This window comes from Bidens hawaiensis, unplaced genomic scaffold (genome assembly GCF_021521415.1).
Source record: "Bidens hawaiensis isolate Kalapana, Puna unplaced genomic scaffold, B.hawaiensis_p1.1 tig00010461_1, whole genome shotgun sequence".
In the NCBI taxonomy this organism is placed as follows: Eukaryota; Viridiplantae; Streptophyta; class Magnoliopsida; order Asterales; family Asteraceae; genus Bidens; species Bidens hawaiensis.
This window is the reverse complement of record NW_027491796.1, coordinates 406,324-415,752: the sequence shown is the minus strand read 5'-3', so window position 1 is coordinate 415,752 and position 9,429 is coordinate 406,324. Positions and strand designations below refer to the sequence as shown.

Below are 9,429 nucleotides of genomic sequence, written 5' to 3'. Positions count from 1 at the left end.
CTACTATCAATAGAAAAGATCCAAAATGGTAAAATTGTTAAAAAAATTGTGGTGTTTTGTGAAGAATCTTTATTATTGCAATTTGAACCCTTTTAGTTTTATGGCTTAACATTTTCTTTCATAAGTGTTATTGGTATTTAAATGTTGATTACCTATTATTTTTTTTACTTGTATTATAGGTCATTTAAATGTTAAGATAGATGAAAAACCGAGTGTGAAAAATAGTTGGAACAAAAGGATGATTAAAGAGAACAAATATGAGTTTGATATGTGACATTATAGATATTACGTGAGTACGTGTCATGTATCATCGTTGATTATTTATACAAGTATGTATTTTGATGATACATGCATGATGAAAAGATGATATGTTAGTTGTGTTTGCGTAGCACATCATTTACTAGGGATATTTAACAAATCATAGTTTGAATACTCGAATTAACCAAAGCAAATTATTCAAAACCTACCTGAGTCCAATTCAAAATTTGATTTGAATTGATTTCAATATAAACTTTCTGCAACAGCTATGATAGAACCAACAGGGCACACGTATAATTTTTTAGCCCCAAACGAGTTCCTACCAACCAAGTCAACCTTAGGCAAGAACGACACCTTTTCGCCTTTTGGTACCAACTACAAGTTCTTATTTAGTTATCTATGTTAATCCAAATGCTAATACAAAGTCGATTGTCAAATGATGATGTGTGTATTACGCTTATCACCTATGATCATATCTTGTGACTTGTGAGGTTCTATCATATCTTAGGGGGGACGGGGCACCGCGTGATGGATCACCCATCTCGCGTGGTGGGTTTTACAACACCGCCGCCACTACCTTGTCACGCGAAATGGAGGGGCTTTGCGTGATGGCCATCACATTGTTGATACCAAGATTGTGAACGTTGGGGTTTTTTTGACCGTTGGGAGGGGGGTGGTTATGACCGTTGGGGGGGAGCCGTCGCCGTAAGTGATGGGTCACCGGAAAAAAAACAGGGAAGAAGGAGTGCTGCGTTTTGTTAGTATTATTATTATTATATTTTAAATACAATTTACACATTTAACCCCTTAACTTTCATATTTCTTTTAAACATAATTTAGAATAATTTACGAATTAAACCTTGAACTTTTGAATGCTATAAAAATAATATAAAAGTCGGCTAAGTTTTCCGAAACGTGACGAGGCCTATATCAACCATTTTTTTGTCGGTTTTTATTTATTTATTTATTTTTGAAACATTTAATCTTGCAAAAAAAAAACAAAAAAACAAAAAAATTCCATCACACCAAACCACCACCCCTAGTAAAAAACCATCACATATGATGGATTTAGGATTAGTAATGTGACACCATTTGATTGGGTGGGATGTGTGATGACTGATGCCATCACATCCACTACCCCTGTTGGCACAATTTCTCACATTGTTCTTCAATTTCTCAACTTATCCTTATTTTGGAGGAATCTTTAACACTCATTTAATAATGATATTTATAAATGGTTATATTAATTTTTAATTTTTATATATTTGATTTGATAGTTATGAGTTCTGAAATGGAAATGGGAAGTTGTACAAGAAAGGCCCCCATTTACTTGCCTTTTAGCTGACATATATATAAGATGATTTTTATTACTCAAAGCTTTCTACAGATTTGGCCGACTGCCTGTCGTATCATATATTCATACATGCAAGAAAAACACTTTCTTCTGTTTCCAATTTAGCCCTGCCCTACAATGCTGCAGTCTATCACTTGTACTCTCCTGCAACAAAAAGTTGTACTTATCCTCCCCCTACAACCCTATATCCCAAGTCCCATTCATTTTCATATCTACTTTTCCAAATTTGTTTAATAAACAATAAATACATTTTGACAATATATCGGTTAACATGTCTTTTGATGCGTGTGTAACTAGGAGTGAACATATATCGGTTTGGTTTGATTTGGTTTGGTTCACTTAGGTTGTTTCACTCCACCAAAACCGAAATTTGGTTTTTTAGAAAACCATCCACCTAAGAAAACAAGTTCGGCTAATTCGGTTAGTTTGTTGGTTTTCTATTCAGATCGGTTAATGACAAACCTAAACTTGGTCTAAATTTATGTTAGAAATACATGAAATGGATATACAAATATATGAAATGGAGTTATAAAATACAGAAATAAAAAATAAAATGGATAACATTACTTTGGTACATCGGTTTTGTTTAACGATTCGGTCATTGCTCAAATAACAATGGCGGAATCGGCTTCGAGGGTTGATCTTCAACATTTTTTTTAATGTAAAAGGACTCTTGTTTTAATCAAAAGAAATACATATGTTTTCCACATAATAATACTATAACAGGTCAGTTCGATCAAGATCAGGCTAAAATTGCAATTGGATTAGGCAAAGTGACAAAACTTAGATAACAATTATTGGTTATTCGGTTTATTTAGGCTTAATATGTTTTCAAGCCCGATAAATCAATAATGGACACCACATTTCTCATCAAAGGTCTTTTGTTTTAACATATCTTATCTTATACACACCGAATTGTCTTAATATGTATTTTCGGATACGGATATAAATAGATCAATTTGACATATTCATACAACAAACTATTAATATTTGGTTCAAATAAATACAATTATATCAAACATTTATATAGATCAACTTCGAAAGAGTTCGAATGTTACATGTGTTTACTATACTTTACTTGATATTGTATTAAATACGATTATTTATAGTAATTACATGTAACATATTACTTTTCTATAAATATGATTATGAAAAAGAGTGTGTTTTCTGATCTTGTATTTTGAGAATGAGATTGCTGCATTCAAACTTTGTTAGAAAAGCAATATTACATTTTTAGACACAATTTAACGACATTTAACCACATTTATTGGTGTATAATAGTTTAGACGTATCATGATTCAACGGTCTTTTCATTTGCGAAGCAAACATTTTATCAATTGAAAGTTGTGAGTGATTTTCAAGCTAAAATTCGGTTTTGACGAGGTGACCTACATACAACGATACAAGGGTCAAGTATCACATGACACATACATATGGGAAAAAAGTTTACTATGTTACAATGTTATAATCTAATATATTCGTTGGTATGTTTAGTCACTGTCTCTGACTCTCAAGTGTCAGAATTCAGTTATATATTTTTTAAAAGTGACACTAGTAGAATTATAGGCTTGTAGACGAAGTGACCGAACATGAAAAATTACATGTCTGTGTTCGACCATTTAACTTTAAGCAAAGACAGATCGTTCTTTTAAAAAATGAATATGTTCTTGTTTGTTTATGTTTGTTCATTTAAAATCTAAACGAATAATTAACGAAAATAATTGAACAAAGATAAATGAACATATATGTGCATCGTAAACAAACAAGAAAAATAAATGAACACACGTAACGAACACAGACGACCAAATATAAAACAAATTAAGTGTGATATAATTTATAAAATACAATTAACATTCATGTAAACGAACATAAATGAGCGAACAAAACATGTGTACATGTTGGTTTGTTTAACTAAATGAACACAAACTTTGTGTTCACATCACGATTGCTTATTGAATTAACGAAGATAAACGAATTTCCAGCCTAACGATTCACAACGTCCGTATCATTTACCGACCTAAGTAGAAATAATCAATTTATCGTCACTAGTTATGTTTGTACTATGGAGAACCAATGAACGAATGTTTACCGTGTGTGGGCCGATTGGTTAACCGAACTGCTTTTGTTAACTGAGTTAAAACAATATTATCATACCAAGAAGTTAACCGAAGTGGGCCGACAAATGTTTTTGTCTGTGGGCCGAGTTGCAATAAGAGCTTATGAATTGGGCCAACAAAGTTTAAAGCTGGCAGCCTATAAGCGACAATCAACAAAGTTTACGTGATGTGAGAAAACCCAACCATAACCGAAAATTAAACCGTTAACCAAAATTAACTATATTAGAACAAAACCGATGACTATGATTATGATTAATGTGGCTCCGTTAACCGACTTTAACCGAACCAAACCTTGTATGTCTATAGTTTTCCCAAAATATATACCTTCATTTCAATTTTTGTTGTAACTATCTATAACATAGTTTTGAATACCATAACCAAGTTTGGAACCGTCATATTTCAATATTTCAATTTTGAAACTTTATAATAATGTTCAGAACACCATAACCAAACTAATTTCAACATAAACAAAGGAAAAAAGAACAAAGTACATTGAATTTTGAACCGAAATTAACTAAAACCGATCCATAACTGGCGGTTAACTGTCATATGATTAACCAATTGGTTATGACACCATATCATGGGAACAAGTTAACCGCAAGCATTATTATATGTTATTATATGACCATGGGAGGTGGAGCTACCAAATGTATATAGAGCATCTAATACCAAAATTTCACTTGACACCAATCTTTTCCTACAATGATCTCATATATTAATTACGTCAAAAAACAGTTTAAAGAATGATGTTTGGCTGCAGTGGCAATCAATTTTTTACTTTGAGCAAGTTACCAAGGTTTTATCCATGTTAACTTCACCTTTTTTTTTCTTTGTTTATTTTTATCCTTCTCCAAAACATGTAATCTTTAAATAGTTTTTTGGTTATTTTTTAAAGAACAAATGTAAGTCAAACTCTATTTTGCACTAACAATCTTAAACTATTAATTTACTTAGGTTTGAACACACAAGCTTCTTTTAAAAAGACATGTGTCTCTACTAAATAAGTTAGCCTCACAGTGCTTGATGATAATATCTCAATAAGTAACCTAAGAGTGAACAATAGCATGATTAACATTTTAATGTTATATGTTTGAATTGAGACAGGCGAACCCACTAAAAGTGGATCGGGGTCTAGCGAATTCACATATATTTTAACATTATTATGTTACGTACACTATCAGGATTCGATTTACCCTATACTTTTCAAAACACTAACCCCTAATATAATTGACGCATAATAAAATGAAAATTATGTATATAGTAGAATGATTAACATTGTTTTCGCCGGCTCACAAGTCACACCCTAACTTTTGAGTATCTTCTCCGGCCTAGCCTCTTGAAAATCAAACCCTCAAACCATCTTCTTCATCTACGCGACTCCCAATGGTCGAGGTTTACCGACACAAAGAAAGCAAGAACAATGGTAGGTAATTTCACCCAAAATGGTGGTAGCAAGCCAACAAGAGCTCTTAATGCATATAACACAAGTTGAACATTTGCAATGTGCAACAAATCTTAAGAAAATAAAATTTATGTGACCCAAATCGTTGATTTGACACCTGTATTAATCAATGATAGTACCTTATTAGTACGTAGAAATAGAGACGTACACATAAACCGATTAATCGAACCGACTTAAAAAATCAAATCGAAACCGAACCGGTCTGAAACAGATTACGTGGAAACTGGTTTGGAACCGACTGTAACAGTAGATTCGGAACCAGTTTGTAATTTTCTTCACCAAAACCGGTTCCAAACCGGTTAACCGAACAGAAACCGGCCAAAACCTATCAAAACTTGTACCGAATCCGAACCAAAACCGATCGTAACCTGGTCAACAAATCGGTTTCGACCCGAACCAAACCAGATGATAAACAAGTTTTGACTTTTGTAAACCATATCAAACCGCTTTTGAGTATTGAAACCGGTTTATGCATCTCTAAACCATAAGTCCATAACCATCTAATCTTCTGATACATTAAAGTAAAAAAAGTACAAATAAGAAATAAAATAAAATAAAAGGATCATGTTTGTGGTTGTGGGCTTTGGTCCACATAAAAATATAAGAAACCCCAAAAACAAAACAAAAGCCCACCGTATAAACAACGCGTTTCTAAAGTCGGCTAACCCTGGCCTATAAATACCACCTTACCCCTTCACAATTAACATTATAACATACGCAAACCAGATCTCATCTTCATCCATTGAAACCCTAACCCTAGTTTCATAATTATCAAGGCAGCATCAATTATTACTATCGGAATCCATTGAAGAGGTATGTACCCGCCTTAACATCGAGCGGGGCGGGTCAACCCACAAGATATATACAAGAGGCTTGAAATCAAGATATCATGAAGGCACAAAGCCAAAACCTATGCGCACGGCGCATATCACGTATGCTCACGCATCACATATGCTCACGCATATCATATATGCTCATGCATCACATATGCTCACGCGTATCACATGCTCGCGCACCATATATGCTCACGCATATCACATCTGCGCGTGGCGCATCTGCGCGTGGCGCATATCGCATGCTCACGCATCATATATGCTCACGCATATCACATCTGCGCGTGGCGCATATTACATATGCTTGCGCATATCACATCTGCGCGTGAGAATAAAGAGAAGACTTCGCGCATCCTCAGGATAGGCGCATATCACACATGCACATAATCAACCTCGTCCTTATCCAAATCAGGATAAGGACAACCTTGATTGTGCTCGTCAGACAACCTTCCAGAAGGTATCCTTTAAGGAATAAGAATATGCTGATGTTGACAGCTGCCAATGAAAGGTGGACAACTCAGCAAAACCCATGTGCTACCACGTGATTGCACATGGGTCAGGTAAAATGCCTGGGTCAGAGAATAATCAATGAAAAAGCACCAGGTGTCCTAAGGACACGTGGCGCAAAGCAATAGGAGGAGGCCAGAAAGGCCCTAATGGGATCTGAGCCCAATCATTGGAAACCCTAACACTATAAATACCACACCACCTCCACAAGGGGAGGTAAGCAAGAAAATACATTCCAATTCCTTACTCACTCTCAGATTATTATCTTCTCCTACAATCTCTTATTCTCACACCGGAGGGTTACCCCAAAGAGGACCCCTCTGTCCCTTTCTGAGGGGTAAGTTCACGGTGCTGCTCGTTTTGTAGGTGGAAGAACTCATACTCCGGAGAACCATCGGTGAAATAGCATACTCATACCCGAGGAAAGTTGATCGTCTACCAGTGAGCCGATCCACGTTTCTTCAGGAATCCATAGATCCTTACTGGTTCTGATAAACCCCCTTGTTTTCAATCTCTAATTTCAATATTTGGGGGTTTTTAGATATAATAATAATATCTTTTCGGTTCGATCTATTGGAAAGAATGTCTCGGTGCTTTCCGTATCCTCCTCCTGGATATTACAGGAACGGACCTACACATGACGCCTTTATCGAATCGATTAAGGTTTGTGTTATGAACGCATGCTTTTTGAGATCTCTTGTTGTATCATGTTTATCTCAAAATTAGGGTTTGTGTATGTATGTATATGTATGTAATTATGTATACGATGCGATGTATATTTTTGATTAGAGAGTAGAGGTATTAAACGATTGATTTGGGCGAATAAGTGTATGTATGATTTGGTTTTAGGTATATTTTGGTTTCTAATTGTTGTGGTTTAATTGAATTGGTATCTTTAAAGGATTTAGAGATGTGGTTAGGTTTGAAATGTGTGTTGTAGTGAATATGGTGATTTAGAAGTTTGTAAGTCAGGTTTATAATATGAGAGTTGAAAGTTTATAATGTTAGCAAATATTTTATTATGTCAGGTTTATAATATAATGGATATAATAGGATTTAAAAAGAATATGTTTTTAGGCACAATTTGTTTGTCTGAAAATATTATGTATCTTGAATGTTTTGTAAGATTGCTAATAATGAATTAAGAGGGTGTAAGTTGTGTTTTTAGAATAAGCATGTAAGCATAATGTAGAACCTTAGGTAAAGGTGAGTAATTGGTGGCCTATGAAGCAACGAAGATTGTGAACTTGTATTAGATGAATGTTAAGATTAGGTGGATATATGATATATGAGTTATAATATGGTTTTGAATAAGTTGTTATTAGGGGGTTTATTTGTGAGTCAGGTAATGTTTTATATGTAAGAGTATTGGTTTAATGTGGCTTTTGACAGCATGTTTGTTTTGATTGGTTAAGTTCATGCATTGTATGTATTATTGACTGATTGTTTTATGATTTTCTTGTAATAACTTTTATTTTTTTAACCCAAGTATCAAGTACTTTGTGTTGTATTTTACTATTAGTAGTATGGTCATATTGATGTATCTGTACTAGACGAGGGGGTTTAATTGTATTGGTGTTTAGTCCCGTGTTACTGTTGTATCTAAATATGTTGTTCTGGTGCTTTATATAAAGCTCCAGAAGGATACCGATAAGACCAAAGCAGACCGAAAGAAAGAAAAGAAAGCCAAGAAAGAAAAGAAAGAGCGAAAGAAAATCAAAAAGAGAAACAATGAAGTTAAGTCTCACAAAAACACAATCGATGATTTTTTCAAGGGAACAAAGGTTGTCACTGAACTTAATGAGAAGAGTGATTTGACTCAAGAACATGGTCAGCCCATTAGCCCTCATTAGCCAAGCTATTCATCTGATAGCACACAAAACAGTAACAAAAGAAAACGAGACGATTACAGTTTGTTACCGCCAGATAAATCTACTGGTAATGGCTAGTTTCAATTGCTTGTTATCATAAGTCTTAATTTTTGTCTTTCATATGCTAATATTGCAAGATTTGTTGTATTTTTATACAGGATCATTTAAGATTCGGTTTGTGAAGAAACCAAAAGCTTCTGATTCTAACAATCTCGTTGCAGACGTAAGGTCTAACATTCGTCCATCGATACCATCATCTTTCAATTCAAACAGTTATCTGGTTTCAAGTGTTGGTAACAATGGTGGTCCTTCAACATCTGGCAGAGAAAACCGAACTCAAACAGAGATCGAGGGTATAATTGGGCTGCGTTTTGTAAGAAATCAACAGCGAGTTGTTCCCCCAATTCATTTGGAACATGAGGGACTGAGTTCATATGTTTCAAGAGACATTGATCAACATCACGTAATTCCTAATCTTGTTTCGAGTAAGACAACAAGCACATTGGATGCAGTAAAAAGACCGATTAATGAAGTATCAGTTGGTCCCTCGAAGCAAGCTGAAGACCCGAAGAAAGTAGGTCTCACACGGACAGAGAAAAAGATGATCAAGAAGCATGCGAAGTATGAAAAACTGATAGGAAGTTGGTTACCTCCAGTTTTACAAACTACTTTCCCTGAGGTTGGTGATGATGAAGATTGGCTTTCTACGGTTAAAACCTTGAAATCATCAACGTGTAAGGGTGAAGCTGAAACGTGTCGGGAATCGGTAGCTCCTTGGCAGCCGTGTGCGAGGTTTTTGCCTGAGGTGGACATACATGCATTGCTATACGGTTCCGTTTTGATATGGTTGACGAAGATGTGTACAGTTTATTTTAGTTGGCAGGCTAGAATTAGTAGAATTTTTTTATTTTTTTTTGTAATTTGTTGAAGAACAAATTTGGTGTCTTCTAATACCAATAGAGATTTAAGTGTCTTCTAAGGCCTAAAATTTTGGAACCATTCAAGCATAATGCATTGCTAGTTTAGT

The 9,429-nt window shown here is 34.7% G+C and overlaps 1 long non-coding RNA gene across 1 annotated transcript; it reads left to right on the top strand.

The window, feature by feature from the left end:
• Positions 1–7,005: 7,005 nt before the first annotated feature.
• Positions 7,006–9,220, top strand: LOC143535275 (uncharacterized). Its single transcript, XR_013135684.1, has 3 exons — positions 7,006–7,194; positions 8,166–8,469; positions 8,561–9,220. It is a non-coding gene; the product is annotated as an uncharacterized LOC143535275 (long non-coding RNA).
• Positions 9,221–9,429: the final 209 nt, after the last annotated feature.